At 36.7% G+C, this 14,918-nt stretch overlaps 1 long non-coding RNA gene across 1 annotated transcript in view; it reads right to left on the bottom strand.

The window, feature by feature from the left end:
- The window catches only part of LOC122699883, a 45,229-nt gene extending 42,456 nt beyond the window's left edge, over positions 1–2,773 (bottom strand). The window contains exons 1-2 of the long non-coding RNA XR_006342699.1: positions 2,707–2,773; positions 2,333–2,429 (exon numbers count right to left, since the gene is read on the bottom strand). This is a non-coding gene — a long non-coding RNA (uncharacterized LOC122699883). The remainder of the gene's footprint in view (positions 1–2,332; positions 2,430–2,706) is intronic.
- Between the last annotated feature and the right edge of the window lie 12,145 nt (positions 2,774–14,918).

Below are 14,918 nucleotides of genomic sequence, written 5' to 3'. Positions count from 1 at the left end.
TCAGTTCTAATAAAATGTCACTCAATAGTAAAACTGTTGGATCCCTTGGTCAAGATCAACCCTGAAAGAATTAGAGATTGAAAAAACACACATATAAACACCCTGAAATCTACAGAATAATAAAATTTATGTTGAGCTATTATTTATGTGTGTGAGTACAGAAGGCTTGGGGAAGGGGTTAGAGAGGGAAGGAGTGGCGTTGACCTGAGATTAGCAGTGGGAAGTCTACTGATAGAGAAGTGTTAGATCTCAAGTTTTCAAAGAAGTTAGAGCCATTCTATGGCCATATAATGGCTATAATTCTTCCTACCAAGACAAAACTAATTCTCTGACATGCCTCTGTTACCTTCATAGTGGTACTCTATTCCCCTAGTTATTTGTATTTATAGAGTTATTTATAGAGTTATTCCTTTAGAAGAAAATCTGTGTTCCCAGAAACTTAGCTAAATCAAATTGACCAAATACTCTCAGTACGTCCTTTTCTGTATTCAGTTTTTCATTTACTTCTATTTAATTCTCCCTTATCTCAATGCATACTTCATACTCAACAAAATTAGTTCTAGTTTGTGTGTGCTCAGTCACTTCAGTCATGTCAAACTCTTTGCAACCCTATGGGTCATTACTTGTGCTCAAATACTGATTATTGGTTCATTATAAAATACGAACTCCAAAAATATATATTTGAATTGCATGTTTGTAAATATATGTGTATATATCTTCTACAGCATAATGGCAAAAATCTATTACATGAGTAATGACAGGATCTATTTAGAAGCTTTGTACACAAACTCTCCATTATTCACATTAATGTGAGAGGCAGAGGCAGATGTCAAAATAATGAAATATATAAGTAATCAAGTTTCTGAGCAATTCTCTTAAAAAGCCATTTAAAACATATGCTGTTAATTTTTTTGTCTCTGGCTTCTCTTTCTCCAGTAGTGTATACATACTCAGCGGTAAAAACTAAATATATACACCAAAGACTTAAAACATGCAAAAGAATTTTTAAAGAGGTTAGGAAAGTACTTAATTTGATGTATCAAACTGTTCAGGCTTGATATGACTCAAAGTGCTTGAGATATATCTAAAAACCAATGAAATGACACGTGAATGAAGCAAAAACTATCATAATGAGAACTATTTTAAACCATGAAAAAACAAATCTGACATTACACTTCTATTTGATTAAAATCTTCAAACTACAAGCTAACTGGGTGACAAATGAATCTGTCCCATCATGCAGAGCTATTCAAAAATCTCCTCCTGATTTCGCCTGAAAAACTCCAGACAAATATTTACCAAAGTCCGGAGAAGTAAGTCTGTACTCAGAATAAAAAAATCTCAAAGTAGTAAAAGTTACTATGCCTTTTTCTACAACATACTTTCTTCTTGAAGAAAACCTATGATTTCATTTCAAGGGTTCAGCTTTTCATCTCTGTTGCTTAGGGAAAGTGGGTAAATGTGCAGTTGAAAGGAAAGTCTTGAGAGTCATTACACATTCACCCATAGCCTCATTAAGTAGCAACACATCTAATGCACCTCCATTGGCTTGTCACCCCAGAGGTTTTCTTGTCTCACATACATTTTCACCCAGCCTAATTGCCATCTCAGTGCGCTGCAGCAAGGACACTACTAGTTTTCACCATGTTTTCAACATCCAACATTGTAATTCACAACCAGGTTTACCATTCATCCTGGCTTTCATGCCAGGCTTTTAAATCCCCACCAAGACACCAAGAGTCTCTTCCCACCCAACAAGCACACTTTTAATAATAACTGAGCAAATTAAGGTGTTTTTTTTTTTCTATTTGAGTCTTAAGATAATTTAAAAACATATAAAACCATAATCAAATTCATGAATAGTAGTTCTATATTTAAAACAAGCTTTCAAAACTCAGCTGATTCAAACATATCTAAAGGATCCCTTTTTCTTCTAGTACATAAAACCCTTCCCAACTTTATCCATAGCTCCCTGTGCAGACCTGACTCCCGTCACTACTGACACATGTAAACTTTTCATGCAAACTCTAACACACCCATGACAGTCACTTTATGACTGTGTGCCTTGGTCCCTGTCATTCTCTCTGCTGGTGAATCCTTCTCCCTCTGTTTTCTCACTTGGCAAACTTTTGCTCATTTTGAGACCCAGCTCAAAATTCATCCCAATCTGCAACTTTGAGCAAATGTCCAGCCAACTTTTAGTCAGGAAAAAAAAATTCTCTTTTAGTCAGAAAAAATAATCTCAGATATTCCCTTACAAATCTTTACAAACATTTCTATTATAGCACTGGGTGTGCTGTACTCCGATTCTAGTTTTGTGTATTGATCTTACCTGAATCTTCACATTTAACTGATTTTAATGGACATTCGTCATTTGGGGGCTGCTTGGCATCAAAACACCTTTCCTCTTTGGGGTAGGGTTGTCAGAACTGGCAAAAACAAACACAGGACACACAGCTAACCACCACATACCAAAAAATAACTGCCATTTATTCCATAATTTAGTCTTATTTTAAATCTTGGTATACATTAATTCAAAAAATAAAATCATGCTATTTCTATTTTTAGGCAATAAGTTTAGATTTCAAGATTCAAACATATCACTAAGACTCATCATTTGAAGAACCAGTTGAAATTATCGCAGTGTGATCAATATCAAGAAGAAATAATTTGTATCATCTTCATTTCAAAAACTGGTGAGAATACCTGTTTCCCATCGACACCCGGAATACTCCAGTGAAAAACCAATCCTATAGAGGCTGTCCATTTCTTCTCCAATCACACTGAAAAGAAATATGAACACTGATAATAATGTCACCATATACATAGTTTTCACTATTTAATGTTATTGAGTGAAGAGAAAGAAAATGTGTCCAACTGGACATTAACTGTGGATAAATCTATTTGTTCTGTGGTGTTCAAGGCAATCTTCTACCTACCCATGAATGCAATTCCTTCCTATACAAATGATGTACACCGCCATACCAATCTCAGAACACTTTTAGTACTCTGCAGCATAGCTGAAATATTCAATCATTTATTAATACAATTTTTAAAATCTTTCTGTGGTGTTATATTTAATGATGACCAAAACAGAGTCACTGAGTACTTTCCACTCATAAACTCACTGTGTATATGCCAAATGTGTATCCTTGTTCAGCACATCACTGGTGGGTAACAGTTGAAATTGCTTTGTATTTAGTAAGTACATGATAATAAGCAACTTTCTAAATCACATACCCTTGTATTAAGCAACATCCAATAGTGTTATTTGATTTTAAATTTTGTTCTCAACATGAATTACCCATGCAGTTCAGTTCAGCTGCACAGTCGTTTCTGACTGTTTGTGATCCCATGGACTGCAGCACACCAGGCTTCCCTGTCCATCACCAATTCACGGAGCTTGCTCAAACTCATGTCCATCAAGTCAGTGATGCCATCCAACCATCTCATCCTCTGTCATCCCCTTCTCCTCCTGCCTTCGATCTTTCCCAGCATCAGGGTCTTTTCAAATGAGTTAGCTCTTCGCATCAGGTGGCCAAAGTATTGGAGTTTCAGCTTCAGCTGAACATTCATTGGAAGGACTGTGAATATTCAATGAATGAATATTCAGAGTTGATTTCCTCTAGGATTGACTGGTTGGAACTCCTTGCAGTCCAAAGGACTCTCAAGGGTCTTCAACAACACAGTTCAAAAGCATCAATTCTTTGGCACTCAGCTTTCTTTATAGTCCAACTCTCACATCCATACATGACTACTGGAAAAACCATAGCTTTGACTAGATGGACCTTTGTTGGCCAAGTAATGTCTCTGTTTTTTAATAAGCTTTCTAGGTTGGTCATAGCTTTACTTCCAAGGAGCAAGTGTCTTTTAATTTCATGGCTGCAGTCACCATCTGCAGTGATTTTGGAGCCCAAAAAAATAGTCTGTCCCTGTTTCCATTGTTACCCCATCTATTTGCCATTAAGTGATGGGACTGAATGCCATGATCTTTATTTTTTGAATGTTGAGTTTTAAGTCAGCTTTTTCACTCTCCTCTTTCACTTTCATCAAGAGGCTCTTTAGTTCTTCTTCACTTTCTACCATAAGGGTGGTGTCATCTACATGTCTGAGGTTATTGGTATTTCTCCCATCAATCTTGATTCCAGTTTGTGCTTCACCAGCCTGGCATTTCACATGATATATTCTGCATGTAAGTTAAATAGGCAGGGTGACAATCTACAGCCTTGATGTATTCGTTTCCCAATTTGAACCAGTCCGTTGTTCCATGTCCGGTTCTAACTGTTGCTTCTTGAACTGCATACAGATTTCTCAAGAGACAGGTAAGGTGGTCTGGTATTTCCATCTCTTTAAGAGTTTTCCTGGAGAAGGAAATGGCAAACCACTCTAGTATTCTTGCCTGGAGAATTCCGTGGACTGGGAAGCCTGGTGGGCTATTGTCCATGGGGTTGCAAAGAGTCAGAGGTGAATGAACAGGCCAACCCATTCTATATTAATAGAAAAGACCTTGCTAATGCAGATGAGGTTGGCACTTCCTTATATATCTTTAGAATGTTAGCTCTTAATAAGTTGAAGTTATCTTGAAAGGATGATAAGAGCATTCTAAGTATCATTGGGGGAATGTGAATAATAGGATTTTGGTGCCTTCATCAGACTTTCTCCAAGACAAAGATACTTTTATTTTGATAGTACAAGACTCTGGGACTCTGGGAATAAAATTGGCTGTATGCATACAATTGTATGGAACTAAGTTCGTTTTATTTTGTTAAAGCTGCTACTCTACATAAAGATTTTGATTTAGTTGTTTGTTTTTAATCCCCTTTTATATTTGTATTTGGTAAGGCCTAAGTGTGACAAAAGCTCTTCTGCAAATACAAGGTAGTACTGTGTTCTGTTGTAATCTGGGTTCTGTTCTGTTGGATTCTGAGTTCATTCATTGAAAGATTTATTTTCAAGTTTACCAATTGTTTATTTCCACTAATGTTTGAGCATATTATTTTTATATGATGGGAATCCAGGGTAGGAATGGAGTGTTTTTTCTCTTTTAATTTTTATTTTAAAAAACTAGTTAAACTCCACTTCAGTGTTGTGGTTTAGTAGACTTGTTTTGCTTTATGGAGGAAAGTGTTAAATTTTATATTTTAAAACTTATTTCTCTATGATTAAACAAGATTTCTGAATGTTGTTTTTACTTATATTTTGCTTTTGATATGGCCAGATATTCAGCTTTTTTTTTTTGATAGTTCCTAATGTTTTCAGAAAAACAAAAATAAATTAGTTCCCTAAAGACAAAAAAAAAAAGAATTTTCTACAGTTTACTGTGATCCACACAGTCAAAGGCTTTGACTTAGTCAATAAAGCAGAAGTAGATGTTTTTCTAGAACTTCCTTGCTTTTTCTATCATCCAACAGATGTTGGCAATTTGATTTCTGGTTTCTCTGCATTTTCTAAATCCAGCTTATACTGCTTTATAATCTTATTCCCAATATTAGGACTCAGGCTTTTTTTTTTTTTTTAGGTAGGGAGAAGAATACAGTAACAAAAAAATCTCACAGTAGAGGTTTATTAAAAATTAAAAAATGGCCTACCATATGATCCAACAATTCCACTCCTGTGTATATAGCCAGAGAAGAAATGAATTCAAAAATATATACCCAACCTAATATTCATAGCAACACTATTTACAATAGCCAAGACATGGAAGCAACCAAGTGCTCATCAACATATGACTGGATTAAAAAGAAATGATACATACTTTTATGTATACACACACACACACATACATACACTATGTGTTACAGTGGATTATTACTCAGCCTTAAAAAAGAATGAAATACTGTCATTTCCAGCAATGTGAATGGACCTAGAGAATATTATGCTTGGTAAAATGTCAGACAGAGTAAGACAAATACTACTATATGATCTCATATTCCACATATAAATGTAGAATCTAAAAAATAATACAAATGAATGTAAACACAAAACAGAAATAGACTCATAGAAAACAAACTTGTGGTTACCAAAAAGGAGAAAGAAGGGGGAGGGACAAATTAGGGGTATGGAATTAACAAACTGTTATGTATAAAATTGAGAAGCAACAAGGCTTTACTGTGTAACACAGGGTTTTATGCCCATTATCCTGTAATAATCTGTAATAGGAAAACAATCTTTAAAATACTGAATCACTACATTACACATCTGGAACTAGCACAATATTATAAAGCAACTACACTTCAATTAAAGTATTCCACAGTAAATTTACTATCTTCAACTGAATAACGAGTTAATAATTGCTTATGTGAACTTTTCTTAAGCTCCCCAAAACTTGGAATTTCAGGTTTCCAGTTTCATCAATTTCCTTTTGCTTCCTTTTCTTGTTTCCAAAATTGTGATCATTGTGCTCTGACACCTTGGAGACCTCAGCAGTTCTCTGAATAAACATAATTTTAGTTTTATTCTTGTCCTAGAAGAATCTAGATTGACTTGACTGATTTACCAATACTTTGAAGACAGGATCATAATAATTTGGCATCTTGTCAATATTTGATAGAAGTGTAGAAATAAGTATATTGCAGATCCTATAAAATCTCTTTCTCATATATCCATCTAAATGTTCATTGTATTTGGTTGACCAAAAGGTTTATTCAGGTTTTTACATCTCATCTTATGGAAAAACATGAAAGAACATTTCAGCCAAACTTTTATCTGTTACCTGCAATTTCTTCTTTTGGCTGTTTATGTGAACTTACAGCATTTGATTAATTTTTTGAGAACATATAGATATATTTCTATATCCACATGATTTTGAGAGGATACTTTTACTTATAATTTTACTATGGTTTTTATGCTTTTGTAAAACATTTTAATCAATTTTTCATGAACTGGAGCTCAAATTAACAACTGTAAAAATAAAACCTGAACTCAACTTTAAGCAATAAGTAAATGATGTACAAATACTTAAACCCAAGATGGACTGATCAATTTATGTGCACGTAGCACATTATGAGGCTGTTTAAAAATATACTGAAATTTCTGAAAATCTAATAATTAACCTTCTAGTCAAAAACGGTGAAATATATATAAACAAAATTATGTCTTTAATTTTTTGAATTTATTTTTAGTTGGAGGATAATTATTTTACATTATTGTATTGGATTCTGCCATACAACAATGTGAATCAGCCATAAGTGTATATGTATATATGCCCTTCCTCTTGAATTTCTCCACCACTACCCGCACTCCACCCCATCCCTCTAAGTTGTCAGAGCACTGCGTGGAGCTCCCTGTATTATACAGAAACTTCCCATTAGCTATCTCTTTTATATGTGGTAACGTATATGTTTCAATGCTACTCTCAATTCATCCCACTCTTTCCTTACCCACTATGTCCAAAGTCTGTTCTCTATGTCTGCATCTCTATTCCTGCCCTGTAAATAGGTTCATCAGTATCATTTTTCTAGATTTCACACATATATACATATATATATATATATGTTAATATATGAATCTGTTTTTCTCTTTCTTACTTCACTCTGTCTGCTGTGCTGTGCTTAGTCACTCAGCCCTGTCTGACTCTTCGCAACCCCACGGACTGTAGCCTGCCAGACTCCTCTGTCCATGGGGATTCTCCAGGCAAGAATACTGGAGTGGGTTGCCATGCCCTCCTCCAGAGGATCTTTCCAACCCAGGGATTGACCCCACTTCTCCCACACTGCAGGTGGAAGACCTGGGTTCTTAACTACCTGAGCAACCAGGGAAGCCCATGAATACTAGAGTGGGTAACCTACCCCTTTTCCAGGGCATTTTTCTGAGCCGGGAATCCAACTGGCATTTCTGGTACTGCAGGCAGATTCTTTACCAGCTGAACAACCAGGGAAGCCCTCATTCTGTATAGCGGGCCCTAAATTAATCCACCTCACTAGAACTGACTCAAAGGTGTTCCTTTTATTGCTAACTAATATTCCATTGTATATACACACCCCCTCTTCTTTATCCACTCATTTGTCGACAGACATCCAGGTTGCTTCCATGTCCTAGTTACTGAAATAGTGCTGCTATGAACATTGGGGTACTTGTGTCTTTTCAGTTATGATTTCCTCAAGGTATATGCTTAGTAGGGGGATTGCTTGGTCACATGGTAGTTTTATTCCTAGTTTTTTAAGGAATCTCCACACTGTTCTCCATTGCGGCTGCATCAATTTACATTTCTACCAACAGTGCAAGAGGGTTCCCTTTTCTCCACACTCTCTCCAGCATTAATTATTTATCGATTGTTTTACTATGGCCATTCTGATTCATGTGAGGTGATACCTCATTGTAGTTTTGATTTAAATTTATAGATGGGGAAACAGTGGCTGACTTTATTTTTCTGGGCTCCAAAATCACTGCAGACGGTGATTGCAGCCATGAAATTAAAAGATGCTTACTCCTTGGAAGGAAAGTTATGACCAACCTAGATAGCATATTAAAAAGCAGAGACAAAAAAAAAAAAAGCAGAGACAGTACTTTGCCAACAAAGATCCATCTAGTCAACACTATGGTTTTTCCAGTGGTCATGTATGGATGTGAGAGTTGGACTGTGAAGAAAGCTGAGCACTGAAAAATTGATGCTTTTGAACTGTGGTGTTGGAGAAGACTCTTGAGAGTCCCTTGGACTGCACGGAGATCCAACCAGTCCATCCTAAAGGAGAGCAGTCCTGGGTGTTCATCGGAAAGACTAATGTTGAAGCTGAAACTCCAATACTTTGGCCACCTGATGCAAAGAGCTGACTCATTGGAAAAGACCCTGATGCTGGGAAAGATTGAGAGCAAGAGGAGAAAGGGGCAACAGAGGATGAGATGGCTGGATGGCATCACCAACTAGATGGACATGTGTTTGGGTGGACTCTGGGAGTTAGTGGTGGACAGGGAGGCCTGGCGTGCTGTAGTTCATGGGGTCGGAAAGTGTTGGACACGACTGAGTGACTGAACTGAACTGAATAATGAGTCATGTGTTTGTTGGCCATCTAAGTATCTTTGAAGAAATGTCTGTTTAGGTCTTCCTTCCACTTTTGATTGAGTTGTTTTTCTGATATTTAGCTGCATAAGTTGCTTATATATTTTGGAGACTAATCTTTTGTCAGTTGTTTCATTTGCAATTATTTCTCCCATCCTAAGGGTTGTCTTTTCATCTTGTTTATAGTTTTCTGTGCAAAAGTTCTTAAGTTTAATTAGGTCCCACTTGTTTATTTTTGTTTTTATTTCCATTACTCTAGGAGGTGGGTAAAAAAGGATATTGCTGTGATTTATGTCAAAAAGAGTTTTTCCTACATTTTCATCTAAGAGTTTTATAGTTTCTGGCCTTACATTTAGGTCTTTCAGCCATTTTGAGTTTATTTTTGTGTTTGGTGTTAGGAAGTGTTTTAATTTCATTCTTTTACACATAGCTGTCCAGTTTTCCCAGCACCACTTATTGAAGAGGCTATCTTTTCTCCATTCTCCAAGAACATAAAATTCTTGCCTAATTTGTCAAAGACAAGGTCCCCATAGGTGCATGGGTTTATCTCTTGGAATTCTATATTGTTCCATTTTTATATATTTCTGTTTTTGTGCCAGTACCATACTGTCTTGATAACTGTAGCTTTGTAATATAATCTGAAGTCTTCCAACTCCATTTTTCTTTCTCAAGATTGCTTTGGCTATTTGGGGCCTTTCGTGTTTCCATATCAGTTGTGATTTTTTTGTTTGTTTGTTTTAGTTCTGTGGAAAATGCCGTTGGTAATTTTATAGAGATTGCTTTGAATTTCTAGGTTGTTTGGGGTAGTACGCTCATTCATCATTTTCACAATATTGATTCTTCCAATCCAAGAACAAGATATATCTCTACATTTGTTGTGTCATCTTTCTTTCACCACTGTCTTATGGTTTTTGGTATTTAGGTCTTTTGTCTCCTTAGGTAGGTTTATTCCTGGGTATTTTATTTTTTCTGTTGCAATGCTGAATGGAATTATTTCCCTAATTTCTCTTTATGATCATTCTTGTTAGTGTATAGGAATGCCAGGGATTTCTGTATATTAATTCTGTATCTTGCAACCTTACTAAATTCATTGATTAGCTCTAGTAATTTTCCGGTGGCATCTTTAGGGCTTTGCATGTATAGTATCATGTCATCTGCAAACAATGAGAGTTTTAGTTCTTTTTTTCTCATCTGGATTCCTCTGGTTTCTTTTTCTTCTCTGATTGCTGTGACTAGGACTTCCAAAACTATACTGAATAATAATGGCAAGATTGGGCAACTTGGTTACTCCTGATCTGAGAGGAAATGCTTCCAACTTTTCACCATTGAGAATAATGTTTACTGTGGCTTGCAATATACGGCCTTTATTATGTTGAGGTATGTTCCTTTTATGCCCATTTTCTGGAGAGTTTTTATCATAAATGGGTATTAAATTTTGTCAAAAGCTTTCTCTGCATCGAAATTATCATATGGTCTATATCTTTCAATTTGTTTATATGGTATATCACATTGATTGATTTGTGTATATTGAAGAATCCTTGCATCCCCATGATAAACTCCACTTGATCATGGTGTATGATTCTTTTAATGTGCTGTTGGATTTTGTTTACTAGTATTTTATTTCAGGATTTTTGGTCTTTAACTTTTTTTCTTTTCCAATCAGTTGACAGCCCAAGGAATATCACTAGGTATTCAAGAACTGCATGTTGACACATTTTGTTCCATACAGTAATACATATTACCAAAAAAAGTGTTCCATAGTCAAATCTCTTTGGAAACTTCTGGGCTGAACAAAGTCTATCAGGTTTCTTTCCTGAAACTGTCCAAGAGCAAAAATTTAGTTTGTGGTATTGCCTAAGCTTATTTTAACACAAAGTCTTTCTTCCCTTTTTACTGTAGTTTCCTTTGGAACAAATTTGTTTCCTTTGGAAACAAATGCTTTATTTTGTTCCTTCAAACCCAGCTGGAGTTAAATAATTAGTGATTACAATGAATCTAAGACTTATACCTCCATGAAACAGTTCGCAACCTGGGTAGGTATGTCAACTTACTCTTTTCTGGAGTTCTCAGCTGAAAGAATGATGAAGCGCGGAAGAATTGGTGCTTTTGAACTGTGGTGTTGGATAAGACTCTTGAGAGTCCCTTGGACTGCAAGGAGATCCAACTAGTCCATCCTAAAGGAGATCAGTCGTGGGTATTCTTTGGAAGGACTAATGTTGAAGCTGAAACTCTAGTACTTTGGCCACCTCATGCGAAGAGCTGACTCATTTGAAAAGACCCTGATGCTGGGAAAGATTGAGGGCAGGAGGAGAAAGGGATGACAGAGGATGAGATGGTTGGATGGCATCACCGACTCAATGGACATGGGTTTGGGTGAACTCCAGGAGTTGGTGATGGACAGGGAGGCCTGGCATGCTGCGGTTCTTGGGGTCGCAAAGAGTCAGACACGACTGAGCGACTGAACTGAACAGCTGAAAGATACTATCCATCAGTAACTCTTGAGTTATAGTTCTGTATGCTTCTCACATCTTTAGAATTTTGCATACTCCAGTTTTCTGAATCTTCCAGTAAAGGTATAGCTTAATTTTCTAGGCTGTCAGGTGTTTACAGAGCTCCCAAAGTAGTGAATCGCTCTGTTTTATTACATTCATCCACTTACCAGTTACTTCATCCTAGCACTGATATCACTTCAGCATCACAGAATTTTTTTTCTTCCTGTCTCCCTTCTTGGATTATTTCTTCCGCTTTATCTACTCAGATTCAATCCTTTCACAGCAAATAATGGTATAAAAAGAAAAAGAAATCAATACTTTAAAGTCAAGGTGGATTTCTTCATCGCAGTGAATTCTGGTCCTGAGGAGACACGCTCACATAGTGCAAAGGTGAGGTCATCCCACGTTCAAATCCTGAAAACTATTAGCTGGTGAACTTTATGAAAATTTCTTATCCTTATTGAACATCAATGTTCTCATATGTGAAATAGATATAATAATACCTAAATATAGCTCTGTGGTATAGGATATACTGAAAAAAATAACAAGTATATAATAATTGTTAATTGCCCTCATCTGTTTCCTTGGGGCAATAAGTATTTGTGGAATTCAAACTACTTCAACCTCATTCACCTCCTCCACCAAAAGAGAAGTTTAAACCAAATGATGTCAAAATCCCTCGGATTTTTAGCACTCTGTAATTGCGAGCTTAAGGAATGTTCCTGTCACCTCCTCCGATCGCATCCAGCCACGTGCCATTGCACGTAAGTGGGAGCTGCAGAAAGGTAAACACAGCATCCTGGAGTCATCAGAGCCATTTCCTGGGTGCTTTTCCTTGGTGTCTCATGCTGAATTGTAGCCTTCCGTGGGCTTCTTTAAAATTCCCCTTATAAATAGTCACAGAAATAGTTCACTTGAATTTCTCCTCATTTCTCCTGGGTCACAAATGCTTCCCTGAAACCCAGGGGTTTCCAGAGGTTGTATTAAGAATTCACATATTCAAGTAATGAATTTTGATCACTAGTTCCTGTGAATACTGGTCAAAAATATTTGCATCACTAGCCTTATAGATAATGCATGGATCTTCCATTTCTAACCAAGGGAGTTTCAATAGTCTTCTTCAGTGGGATAAGCCTATATCATTCTCTTTTAAGAATGAAAGTTTTATGTGTAAATCACTGAAATAAAACTGACTTCATTAGAGTTGTTGATATGTATTTTCTTTTCTTTTGAAGCTCTTCCAATGGAATGGATAAATATAAATCTAACAGTGCTTTTATTGCTACACTTTTCTCTAAAATCATTGCCCAAAATGACAACTCTTTAGTGTAAAGTAACTGCAATGTTCTCTAATAACCCATATGATAGCTATTGTCTGTTCAATGCTGCCTTGAAAATTACATGGAAAATTAAGCCAATCCAACTAGCAAAGATATATTAATATAACCATTATATGTCTGACAAACTCACTCAAGCTAAAAACAATTAGCATTAAATCAATAAATTCAGGCTATTTACATAATTGTCCCAATCTTTTAGAAGTCTGCTTTGCCACCCCCTGTTCACTTTTTTTTCCACTAACATATTATAGCTAATTGGTTTTTAATTAACTTGCAAGTAAGCGATGCTTCTAAAAAAGATTGGAAACTATTCATTATTAATGATATCTAACATTTTTACACACCTTCCATGTTTGTATTGACTTGCACCATCTCATTAGGATCTTTTGATAACCATTCCTGATTTATAAATCAAAGAAGGCAATGTTCAAAGATACTGGGCCATTTGTTCAATATCTCCCAGCTAATAAAAGATAGGACTGAGATAAAAAGCCTGGGTCATCTGATTCAAATGTCTATTTTAGACACTGTCTCTCAATTAAAATGAAATGCATAGTATAAAGGTCCCTACTTCATGGAGTCCAGCTCCTCAAAATTGAGTTAATTTTACAGGGTATTAATGCAATTAGGTGACCATGAGAAATCTTGCGGCCTCTTGCCCTCTAACCTCCGCACTACCAAATGCACTAATTCAATATCCTCAGCTATCTTTTTGACCTCTTGTCTTTCTGTGCAAAGCATGGCTCTTCATATGGCCAGAGACACAGAGTATGAGGGGAAAATCTTTGCAACAGGTAGCTTTTTCATACCTTTTTCTTTATGATTTTTGACATGCTTGTGGATTTCTAAGATAAGAGCAATCTCCCTACTGCAACAGTCTTTCTAATCAAAGTCTCTTCTTGTCTGTGTCTTATAAAGATTGTGACAACACTGGCACTTTTAAGACTCCAATGCGTCAGGAAAAAAGAGGGAAGCTATTTGGAAAGCTAACTCTCCCACAGAATGACTTTTAGGTTTCCAGGGTGTACACAGGACAATGGCTCAACCAGAGATGAGCACAGGCCTTTGCATGTGCTGTCTGAATGGCCTACCACACAGTGCAATTTCAGCTCTGTTTAAAGTTTAGAGTGTGGCACAAATTCAAGGTTCCTCTCTATTTTTTTTTTTTTTAAGTCACTGATACGTGACAAATGATGAAGTTTTCAGCATGAAATTTGCTATTGAGGTTCCCATCTTTCTTTATGATTTCTTATCAGGCCTTGCTATCCTCCAAGCCATAAATAAAAATGCAACTTTCATCTGCATTCAAACTGAGGTGGAAATATAAAAATTAAACATTTTCATTTTTTCCTGAGTATCAGTCACTCTCTGTGAGCTCGAAAACCGCAAAACAGACTTTCTGCTGCCTCTTCTCCAGAATGATTTCTTGGAAAGGCCCTAAGAAAAGACTGACTTGTTATTAACATATCTACAATACACATAATTTATAACTCTACCTACATATTCAGCATTGAAATGAAGTTCCCATGAGGTCAAAAAAAAAAAAAGACAAAGAGGTTTCCTAACTGCAGCAGCTACAAACCAACAGCTAAAATAAAATACACCTGCATGCTCTCAACATATTAATACCTTGCCAATTTCCATTAGAATCTGGAGGGTCCAATCGTTGAAAAATAAAGGTTCAGTAAGAACAAAGTTATAGAACTATCTATTTAGGTCGCTAGGGCCCAGATGCCCGTGCTGAGTTGGTCCTCGCGGAGCTGGGGCTGAGGGTGGCCTGAACTTCCGGAAGTCACAGGCTCCTGAGATCAGAGCTGCGGATACGGATGTACAGTGTGCGCCCCTGGTGCCCAAGCACCCCTTCAAAGGAGTCCAGGCCTGGGAGCAGGGGACACCGAGGCTTGCGACTGACGTCAGCGAGCCAAGATGCTCAGGTGTGACTGACACTTGTGACTTCACCCTTTGAAGCCTCGATTTTCTCATCTGTAGAATGGACATAATGGAAGCTACCTCACAGGACTGTTGAGAGGATGAAATGAGAAAATGCTTGTAAATCTCTTTGCAGGAGGGAGCCCTGGAGGCAGGACCACG

Source organism: Cervus elaphus, chromosome 9, assembly GCF_910594005.1.
Source record: "Cervus elaphus chromosome 9, mCerEla1.1, whole genome shotgun sequence".
Classification (NCBI taxonomy): Eukaryota; Metazoa; Chordata; class Mammalia; order Artiodactyla; family Cervidae; genus Cervus; species Cervus elaphus.
This window is presented reverse-complemented; position numbering and strand designations above follow the sequence as displayed.